At 38.2% G+C, this 12,115-nt stretch overlaps 1 protein-coding gene across 1 annotated transcript in view; it reads right to left on the reverse strand.

The window, feature by feature from the left end:
- The window catches only part of spock1 (SPARC (osteonectin), cwcv and kazal like domains proteoglycan 1), a 338,493-nt gene that overhangs the window by 143,556 nt on the left and 182,822 nt on the right, over nt 1-12,115 (reverse strand). The window contains exon 3 of the mRNA XM_079839582.1: nt 2,368-2,413. The gene's annotated coding sequence lies outside the window, so the exon portion shown is untranslated. The remainder of the gene's footprint in view (nt 1-2,367; nt 2,414-12,115) is intronic.

Consider the following 12,115-nt stretch of genomic DNA (forward strand, 5'->3'; position numbering starts at 1 on the left):
CGTCGCCAGGTGCTGTGCTTCCGCTAGGGGGCCGAGTCACTAGTTCGGCTCCTCAGCAGAAAAAGGCAATGATCAAGCATTCCACTTCCTTATTTATACCCGCGCTGCGGGGCGGTGCGTGGAATGCGTGGATCGCATGCCAATCTCCATTGGCTCGTTTTTAATACACTCGAAGTAGATTGGTCTCTGAGATCAGATCCCAATTCGTCGGTCAGTTCCGACGTACGTCTCCGTTCCCTCCTTCAGGGAACGAGGGTTACATACGTAACCGAGACGTTTTTTTAAGCCTAATAAATGTTGAAATTGGTAGCTTTCAGTTATACTGTAATGTAACGTCATTAATGTTTCATAGAGGCATTAGTATCAGTGATACTGTCCTTTATTCATAAAAAGATGCCATTACAACAAATATTTAAAATATGCAGTCTTTAAATTGTTTCTTCATTAATTTGGAGAGTAACTGAAATTATTACAATATCAAAATATAAAAAACTCCAAAAGTATAAAAAACTGTATTTACTTTAATTATGCACAGAAAACAATGTGATTAATTAGTAAAAAAAAAATTTTAATATTTAAAAATGTTTGTGTGCTGCTGCGCGTCCCTGTGTGTGTAATAACCACGCGTTGTGCAGCCGCCTATTATAGGCACATATTACTAACGCGCCCTTTAAACAACACAAAAAAATACTGCATTTTTGACCAGGTTTTTGTTGGTCAATGGTGCAGTCGTTTTCAGTTCCCATGGGTGAACAGATGGGCGCGAGTGCATTTGCTATTTAAACAACATGATGCTGAACGTGAAAATGATAACTGCTTCAGGCTGAAACTAGCAAAAAACACTTGGTTCACAGAGCCTGGCGTCATATTGTGGCGGGTGTATGATAGGGCCCATAATATTGCAAAAGATTTCTATTTCAAATGAATGTAGCCCAACTGTTTTCAACATTAATAATCAGAAATGCAAATCAGAATGATTTCTGAAGGATCATGTGACACTGAAGACTGGAGTAATGATGCTGAAAATTAAAAATTCAGCTTCGATTACAGGAATAAAATACATTTTAAAATATATTCAAAGAAAAGATATTTCACAATATTAACGTTTTTACTGTATTTTTGATCAAATAAATGCAGCCTTGATGAGCAGCAAAACATAAAAAAATCTTACCAACCCCAACCTTTTGAATGATAGAAGAGACTGGAGCTGAAGTGGCAGCATTGTTGCTGTATCGAGACTGTTTAAATGATATTAGTACTGTACAGTCATTCCAGTGAAACAGTAAATATGTGATTAATCAGATAAATGATTTCCTGCAGAGCATAAACATTGTATGTGTGATGGCAGCACCAGCACAGTCTCAGGAAACGCCTCTCTACAGAAGTTCATCTGTGAATCGAAAAGACGTCACGCTGATTCTGCGTTTACCTCCAATAAGGGAATCCAAAAACCCTTTACTAGTTTCAAAATGTTTTAAATTAACTTCTCAAAATTTAACATGCAAAAAAAGTCTAATAATGTTTTAAATGTCATTACTTCAATGTGAACCAACTAAAAATGGTGGTTGGAGCTACTGTGTTCTGCATCATTCAAACTCATGATTGCACCTGCTGAGGCTTGACAGAATATGAGCTGAAAACAACGACGTCGAGATTAATTATCACGACATGCACAAAAAATGTTTCCTTTATGAGAGTGCACCAGCAGTTCTCAATATATTCAGAAACTGACCAGTAAAATGACTATGTTTTTGCTCATTTGAGCTCTTTGATTTCCCTGATGATTCAGGAAAATGTTTCTAAAACAAATGTGTTGGATTTGCATTTTGCATCATTGCTGTATGTGTGCATGCTTTAACTTTGCTATAATTTGTGCGCAAATTTGTATCCAGCCTCCAGAACTGAGATAAATCTGATAAAACCTTCTTGCTGGATGCCCTCAATTGCAAAAACTAAAAACGAAATAAATAATGTACTTTTTATAATTAAAAAATGCAACAAGTTTTCTTTTAGGATTTAAGTCTAATTATAATTAGCTTTAAATATATATAAAAAATAAGTCTATGATATGTCTTCATTTAGCTATGCGTGTGTGTTTCTGGCTCTCTGTATTGATTAATGTCTGGAGAAGAGATGAGGATCGATACAGTGAAATGGAGATTCCAGCACTGGATTGGAGGGTTTTTTTTTTATGATTAATCTGGGTGTAGAGATATAGCACGTAAAAAATAAAAAATAAATGGAAGAGTAGAGGAGAGAGAGAGAGATAGAGGCGAGACTACAGGGTCAGGTGTATAAATGGATAAAAGCAACAGAGAAATTGTTATGAAGGAGAAACACAAACACGTTTGTGCTGAATGTTCTTACCTTGGTCTTGTGCTTTGTTGGGGTTCCAGGTTCTGAAGTAATCGTCCTACAGAAACACACAATGACACACACTTAAAATCCTCATGAACTTCAGAAAGAATAATATAGCTTTATGATTTAAAGGACAGTGTGAAATAAGAGAAAGAGGACGACATATAAAAACATGTCTGGTCTGAAACTCAGATAAGTGTACAGAAACATGTTTTCAATGAAAACCGTCTGTGGAGGTCTTCAGTGCAATTGGGCCAAACCCAAGTTTGATTCTCCTCCTGCTCTCGCAGGTCTCTTTTCATGGTATTTTTGTCTGCAAAGTTGCTTTCAAACAACCACTAAACATTGGAATTACTTTACCAGGAACTGCTGTTTTACAACAGAGCTTCAAAAGTACAAGATAAGGCTGTGTTCACACTTGACTTGTTTTTTGACAAGAAAAAGTTGACAAGAGCACTCTTTTAGTCAAATAAAAAGCTGGAAGCGTTTGGCTCCAAATAGCAGCCGAGGGCGTCTTTTGTTGCTATAACAACAGCTGCAACAAGAGTGCTGTGTGGTGCAGAGATATAACATGTTGAGAAAGAGAAAGTTGGCTCTGGCGTTGGCTTCTGAAGTTAAAGGGGAGGAGAAAGTCGGTTCACTGCGACGTTTGTGGGTGCACAGCATTATACAGGGAAGAAAACAGTATGGTGCTTACAGTAATTTAGATCAGGAGCTCCGTTTGGACAATGCGCGGTTTGCTGCATATTTTAGACTTAACAAAAGTCAGTTTGAAGACCTGCTACAAATCATTGCTCCGACACTAGCACAATTAGTCGATCTACCGGCATCTTCTCCATTTGTCTTGTTGTTATAGAAATTAGTCAGGTTGTCTTACTCGCTTGTCATTGGTCAGCTGTCAAAAAGGCGCTTGACATAGGGCGTTTTTATCAGGAAAGTTTATCAGGAAGTCTCTGAGCTGCAGAAAAAGAAGTCAGTGTTGGCGTTTAAAAAAGCGCTCACAACTTCTTTGAAAACACGGTTTACTCCATAGGATTATAATGTAAAAAAGACGCTGGCAACTACAAAAAAGACGTCAAGTGTGAACACGCCCTAAAACATGCTAAACTAAATGCATTTATCCGTATCTTTACCCAGACTCTTTATACATTAACACTAGAACTAGCAAGGCGGTCATTTTGACCATTTTTAAATATTGCAATGTAATTACTTTGTTGAAATTAAACCCATAGTACCCTGACTTTTCCTAAATGTGTGTATATTTTGATGTGTGTATAAAATTACAAAACACAAAAGAGTTAAGAGTATTTCTACCTAGAATGGCCATAGCGGTCAAATTAACCGTGTGCATTACACGTATTTACAAGCGCTCATTATGCGTATATCACATATTATCAAAATGTCAAAATGTAAAGAAAAAAGATAGATCAAATAACTTCCAAAATTCACAACATCTTTTTATAAAATATTCTTCTTCAATCCATATTTGTTGGCATTAATACTGCGTTCACACCAAACACGAATAAAGCGTCTACCGCGTCTAGTTGGACGCTTGAACATTTTGAATCCATTCGCGCGTCCAATAAATCGAGCGTTTGAAGCTAAACAGACGTGCGTTCAAGGCGCTCCAGGAGAAATATGTCATAAAACACCACTCTGCCTCTTTTCATTGTCATTAAAAAATATATTAAACATGAATAGCCACACAAATGTGGTCCAGGCAACTCCTACATTATCTTCACTTCACTATCTTCATTATGTTCAGATTTCTCAACTTGCGCGTCAGACGCGAATTCGCTTCAAACGCGTGAATGTACAAAAAGCACCACTCGCGCATAACGCGCGTATCACGCAAGACGCTCAATTTGCGTCCAATTCACGTAATTTGCGCAAATGAGGCGGAATCGCCGTCCATCACGCCACTCGAAACGCGTCTATCGTGCCGCAGGACCTCCAGACGCGCGTCAACGCGCCTTTCCATTGACTTAACATTGAAATCACTCGCTCCTGGCGCTCTATTCGCGTTTGGTGTGAACGCAGCATTAGACTTTCAAAAACAACATTTTAACTGCAACATTAACATCTCTCCTGCTTGCCACACACAAAGTGAGGCATATATTACAAAAAAAGATCATAATATGTAGACCTATCTGCGTTCGCTTGGTGCTTGGTGCTCCATTTAGTCCATTTTGTTTAATTAGGGGCCAAGCACCGAAGGTGCGAAGGCACCTATTGAAACCGTTCCCGTTCCTATTATTATTAGGGGCCAAGCACCGAAGGTGCGAAGGCACCTATTGAAACCGTTCCCGTTCTTATTATTATTATTAGGGGCCAAGCACCGAAGGTGCGAAGGCACCTATTGAAACCGTTCCCGTTCCTATTATTATTAGGGGCCAAGCACCGAAGGTGCGAAGGCACCTATTGAAACCGTTCCCGTTCTTATTATTATTATTCATCTTCTTCTTCTTCTTCTTCTTCTTCTTCTTCTTCCGCCACGAAGTCTATGGCAGCCCATAGAACCGTATGGTAAAAAGTTGTAAAATTTGGCACACTTATAGAGGACAGTCTGAAAAGTCACCCTAGCAAATTTGGAGTCTCTAACTCAATCCCTCTAGCGCCACCATCAGTCCAAAATTTGACTCATGTTTATGCTAATAACTTTTGAACCATAAGGGCTAGAAACAAAATTCTTTTTTCCTCTGATTCCTTGGCTCAAGACGAATCGATTGCACCATATGACGTCATTTCCGTCATAAAAATTTTCCCGCCATTTTGAATTTTCCGAAAAACCTACTTTTGCGAACTCGTCCTAGACGGTTCATCCGATTTGCACGAAAATTGAACCAGATCATCTTCAGACCATGTTGACAAAAAAACTTGCAAATCAAGTTGATTCGTCAAATCATTTTTGATAAACGTGCAAACAAATTTTACGTAGCGGTTGCAAAAACACACTTAAGGCAATATCTCCGCAGCGCTTTATCGTGTTCCAACCAAACTTGGTACATGTCATGACAAGCATGACATGAGGCAACATGCAGTGTTTCGGCGCAGCGCCACCTACTGGTCCGGAGATATGAAAAATGCCTATTTTTGCTTATAACTTTTGAACCGTTTGTCCAAAAATCATAAAAGTGGTCTCGTTAGATTCAGGAAGGCATGCCAAGTCGTCTGATATTCAATTTTACCAAATCGGCCATTTTGGCTGTCGGCCATTTTGAATTATGTGCTAAAATACTGTATTTTACAAACTCATTAGTCTATCGTTACGAAACTTGGTATGTGTCTTCCGCACCATGCTTTGAAGGTACTCAAAAAGTTTTAGGGCAGTGCCACCTTGTGGTCAAAAGATATAACAAACTTGACAAAAATGCTAATAACTTTTGATTAAATTAGCCTAGTATATTGAAACTGGTCATAATAGAGTCATTGGCTCATGCCGATTCAATTGCAACCTATGATGTCATTTTCGGTCATGATAATTTTCCCACCATTTTTAATTTTCCAAAAAACCTACTTTTGCGAACTCGTCCTAGACGGTTTGTCCGATTTGCACAGAAATTAAACCATATCATCTTCAGACCATGCTGACAAAAAATCTTGCAAATCAAGTTGATTTGTCAAATCGTTTTCGAAAAACTCGCACACAAATTATGCGTAGCGGTTGCAAAAACACTCATAAGCCTATATCTCCACAACGCTTTATCGTATTCAAACCAATCTTGGTAGATGTCATCACAAGCATGACCTGAGGCAAAATGCAGCGTTTCGGCGCAGTGCCACCTACTGGTCCGGAGATACAAAAAATGGCTATTTTTGCTTATAACTTTTGAACTGTTTGTCCAAAAATCATATCTTCCGCACCATGCTTTGAAGGTACTCAAAAAGTTTTGGGGTAGTGCCACCTTGTGGTCAAAGGTTATAACAAAATTTACAAAAAGGCTAATAACTTTTGATTAAATTAGCCTAGTTTAATGAAACTGGTCATAATACATTTATTGGCTCATGCCGAGAAAATAGATACTAATTTTGCCATATTTGGTCAAAAATCCTGTCCTCAATGTTCTTATTTGATCAAAATCTACTTTTTCAAACTCATCCTAGACCGTTTGTCCAATTTCCACCAAAATCGAATCGCATCATCTTCACACTATGGCAACAAAAAGTTAGGGATTTTGCATCAATAGATGAAACGTTTTTGTAAACCGCAGCGACGAAGTTGAGGCATGATGCCAAAATGACTCTTGAGGCTGTATCTCTGCAATGCTTTGACATATTGGCATCAAACTTTGCATGTGTCATTGTTCCCTTATTCTGACCACACCACATCAATTTCGTAACTGTGCCCCCTATTGGTCAAAAGTGATAAACCATTAGATTATATTATTAGTGACTCTATAAATTATATTTCAGCCATTTTGCCTAATCTTCTTAAACTGTATAATTGTTCATTGTTGCAGTTGGTCTGACACTCTCAGACTACAATGCATTTTTCAGCCTTTTGCCTAAAATCATCTTAAAACGTGATTAATTGCTCATTGCTCCAGTTGATCTGACACTGCCAGCCATTTTGGCATGTCTTTTCTTCTTCTTTGCGCTTGGCCCCGGTATTGCTGCTTGCAGCTATATTTATTATTAGGGGCCAAGCACCGAAGGTGCGAAGGCACCTATTGAAACCGTTCCCGTTCCTATTATTATTATTATTAGGGGCCAAGCACCGAAGGTGCGAAGGCACCTATTGAAACCGTTCCCGTTCTTATTATTATTAGGGGCCAAGCACCGAAGGTGCGAAGGCACCTATTGAAACCGTTCCCGTTCCTATTATTATTATTATTCATCTTCTTCTTCTTCTTCTTCCGCCACGAAGTCTATGGCAGCCCATAGAACCGTATGGTAAAAAGTTATGAAATTTGGCACACTTATAGAGGACAGTCTGTAGTGTCTCCATAGCAAATTTGGAGTCTCTAATTTAATCCCTCTAGCGCCACCATCAGTCCAAAATTGGACTCATGTTTATGTTAATAACTTTTGAACCATAAGGGCTAGAAACAAAATTCTTTTTTCCTCTGATTCCTTGGCTCAAGACAATTCGATTGCACCCTATGACGTCATTTTCCGCCATGATAATTTTCCCGCCATTTTTAATTAACCGAAAAACCTACTTTTGCGAACTCGTCCTAGACGGTTCATCCGATTTGTACAAAAATTGAACCAGATTATCTTCAGACCATGCTGACAAAAAATCTTGCAAATCAAGTTGATTCGTCAAATCGTTTTTGATAAACGCGCACACAAATTTTACGTAGCGGTTGCAAAAACCCACTTAAGGCTATATCTCCGAAATGCTTTATCGTATTCAAACCAAACTTGGTACATGTTATCACAAGCATGACTTGAGGCAACATACAGCGTTTCGGCGCAGCGCCACCTACTGGTCCGGAGATACAAAAAATGGCTGTTTTTGCTTATAACTTCTGAACCGTTTGTCCAAAAATCATAAAAGTGGTCTCGTTAGATTCAGGACGACATGCCGAGTTGTCTGATATTCAATTTTACCATATCGGCCATTTTGGCTGTCGGCCATTTTGAATTATGTGCTAAAATGCTATATTTTACAAATGCATTAGTGTATTGTTACTAAACTTGGTATGTGACTTCCACTCCATGCCCTGAAGGTACTCAACAAGTTTTGGGGCAGTGCCACCTTGTGGTCAAAAGTTATAACAAACTTGACAAAAATGCTAATAACTTTTGATTTAATTAGCTTAGTATAATGACACTGGTCATAATACATTCATTGGCTCATGCCGATTCAATTGCACCCTATGACGTCATTTTCGGTCATGATAATTTCCCCGCCATATTTAATTTTCCAAAAAACCTACTTTTGCGAACTCGTCCTAGACGGTTTGTCCGATTTGCACGAAAATTGAACCAGATCATCTTCAGACCATGCTGACAAAAAATCTTGCAAATCAAGTTGATTCGTCAAATCGTTTTTGATAAACGTGCACACAAATTTTACGTAGCGGTTGCAAAAACACTCATAAGGCAATATCTCCGCAACGCTTTATCGTGTTCAATCCAAACTTGGTATATGTCATCACAAGCATGACTTGAGGCAACTTGCAGCATTTCGGCGCAGCGCCACCTACTGGTCCGGAGATACAAAAAAATGGCTATTTTTGCTTATAACTTTTGAACCGTTTGTCCAAAAATAATAAAAGTTGTCTCGTTAGATTCAGGACGGTATTCAGAGTTGTCTGATTTTCAATTTTACCATATCGGCCATTTTGGCTCTCGGCTATTTTGAATTATGTGCTAAAATACTATATTTTACAAACGCATTAGTCTATCGTTGCGAAACTTGGTATGGGTCTTCCGCACCATGCTTTGAAGGTACTCAAAAAGTTTTGGGGCAGTGCCACCTTGTGGTCAAAGGTTATAACAAAATTTACAAAAATGCTAATAACTTTTGATTAAATTAGCCTAGTTTAATGAAACAGGTCAAAATACATTTATTGGCTCATGCCAAGAACATAGATACAAATTTTGCCATATTTGGTCAAACATACTGTCCTCAATGTTCTTATTTGATCAAAATCTACTTTTTCAAACTCATCCTAGACTGTTTGTCCAATTTCCACCAAAATCGAATCGTATCATCTTCAGACTGTGTCAACAAAAAGTTAGGGATTTTGCATCAATAGATGAAACTGTTTTTGTAAACCGCAGCGACAAATTTGAGGCATGATGCCAAAATGACTCTTGAGGCTGTATCTCTGCAATGCTTTGACATATTGGCATCAAACTTTGCATGTGTCATTGTTCCCTTATTCTGACCACACCACATAAATTTCGTAACTGTGCCACCTATTGGTCAAAAGTGATTAACCATTAACTTATATTATCAGTGACTCTATATATGATATTTCAGCCATTTTGCCCTAATCTTCTTAAACTGTATAATTGTTCATTGTTGCAGTTGGTCTGACACTGTCAGACTACAATGCATTTGTCAGCCTTTTGCCTAAAATCATCTTAAAACGTGATTAATTGCTCATTGCTCCAGTTGATCTGACACTGCCAGCCATTTTGGCATGTCTTGTCTTCTTCTTTGCGCTTGGCCCCGGTATTGCTGCTTGCAGCTATATTTATTCATCTTCTTCTTCTTCTTCTTCTTCTTCTTCTTCCGCCACGAAGTCTATGGCAGCCCATAGAACCGTATGGTAAAAAGTTGTGAAATTTGGCACACTAATAGAGGACAGTCTGAAATGTCACCGTAGCAAATTTGGAGTCTCAAACTCAATCCCTCTAGCGCCACCATCAGTCCAAAATTTGACTCATGTTTATGCTAATAACTTTTGAACCATAAGGGCTAGAAACTAAATTCTTTTTTCCTCTGATTCCTTGGCTCAAGACGATTCGATGGCACCCTATGACGTCATTTTCCGTCATAAAAATTTTCCCGCCATTTTGAATTTTCCAAAAAACCTACTTTTACGAACTCGTCCTAGACGGTTCATCCGATTTGCACGAAAATTGAACCAGATCATCTTCAGACAATGTTGACAAAAAATCTTGCAAATCAAGTTGATTCGTCAAATCATTTGCGATAAACGCGCAAACAAATTTTACGTAGCGGTTGCAAAAACACACTTAAGGCAATATCTCCGCAACGCTTTATCGTATTCAAACCAAACTTGGTACATGTCATCACAAGCATGACTTGAGGCAACATACAGCGTTTCGGCGCAGCGCCACCTACTGGTCCGGAGATACGAAAAATTGCTATTTTTGCTTATAACTTCTGAACTGTTTGTCCAAAAATCATAAAAGTGGTCTCGTTACATTCAGGACGGCATGCCAAGTCGTCTGATATTCAATTTTACCATATCGGCCATTTTGGCTGTGAGCCATTTTGAATTTTGTCAAAAAATGCTATATTTTACAAATGCATTAGTATATTGTTACTAAACTCAGTATGTGACTTCCATGCTATGCCCTGAAGGTACTCAAAAAGTTTTAGGGCAGTGCCACCTTGTGGTCAAAAGATATAACAAACTTGACAAAAATGCTAATAACTTTTGATTAAATTAGCCTAGTATATTGAAACTGGTCATAATAGAGTCATTGGCTCATGCCGATTCAATTGCAACCTATGATGTCATTTTCGGTCATGATAATTTCCCGCCATTTTTAATTTTCCAAAAAACCTACTTTTGCGAACTCGTCCTAGACGGTTTGTCCGATTTGCACAGAAATTGAACCACATCATCTTCAGACCATGCTGACAAAAAATCTTGCAAATCAAGTTGATTTGTCAAATCGTTTTCGAAAAACGCGCACACAAATTTTGCGTAGCGGTTGCAAAAACACTCATAAGCCTATATCTCCACAACGCTTTATCGTATTCAAACCAATCTTGGTACATATCATCACAAGCATGACCTGAGGCAACATGCAGCGTTTCGGCGCAGTGCCACCTACTGGTCCGGAGATACAAAAAATGGCTATTTTTGCTTATAACTTATGAACTGTTTGTCCAAAATTAATGTCTTCCGCACCATGCTTTGAAGGTACTCAAAAAGTTTTGGGGCAGTGCAACCTTGTGGTCAGAGGTAATAACAAAATTTACAAACATGCTAATAACTTTTGATTAAATTAGCCTAGTTTAATGAAACTGGTCATAATACAGTCATTGGCTCATGCCGAGAACATAGATACTAATTTTGCCATATTTGGTCAAACATCATGTCCTCAATGTTCTTATTTGATCAAAACCTACTTTTTCAAACTCATCCTAGACTGTTTGTCCAATTTCCACCAAAATCGAATCGTATCATCTTCAGACTGTGACAACAAAAAGTTAGGAATTTTGCATCAATAGATGAAACCGTTTTTGTAAACCGCAGTGACGAAGTTGAGCCATGATGCCAAAATGACTCTTGAGGCTGTATCTCTGCAATGCTTTGACATATTGGCATCAAACTTTGCATGTGTCATTGTTCCCTTATTCTGACCACACCACATACATTTCATAACTGTGCCACCTATTGGTCAAAAGTGATAAAACATTAACTTATATTATCAGTGACTCTCAGTGTTGGGTATAGTTACTTTGGAAAGTAGTTAGTTAGGTTACAACGTTACCATCAATTAAAAGTAATCAGTTATGATACAGCGTTACCTATTCATAAAAGTAACGCGTTAGAGTACTCATGCGTTACCAAAAATTAAAAGCCGTTTGCAGCGGCTCACACATGACAGACACAGCCCCCGGCCCCTTTAAATGCACCTAGAAGTCGTGACTCCCGACAATGAATAACGTCAGTCATCCGACTAAATTAACACTGCAGGATAACAATAACAGGAAAGACAGTCAGCAAATGCCTACAAAAGACAGATGAAATTTAATATGAATAATTGATCCATGTCGGTATACACAGCCTAATATTTTTCACTTAGGCTATAATTAAAAAAAATAGCCTACAAAATCAAGATAGCCTATTTACTTTTTATTTATTAAATCCATCCAGGAAATTAGTTAATGAAACATGGATTAAAATTAAGATACAATTAATACAAAACGAAATTCGTTTTAAAGAAAGGCTTTGTGCTTTCTTTTTGAGGTCTCTGTGAAAGTTTTAAAGTCTTTAGTGCCGCGGCGCTTTCAGGGTGGTCGCGTCCGTAATGGAGAAGAACTGTCACGTAACATTGTTTTTTCCTCATAAATGACAAAATACTTTAAAAAAAA

This window comes from Gobio gobio (genome assembly GCF_949357685.1).
Source record: "Gobio gobio genome assembly, chromosome: 16".
Taxonomy (NCBI): Eukaryota; Metazoa; Chordata; class Actinopteri; order Cypriniformes; family Gobionidae; genus Gobio; species Gobio gobio.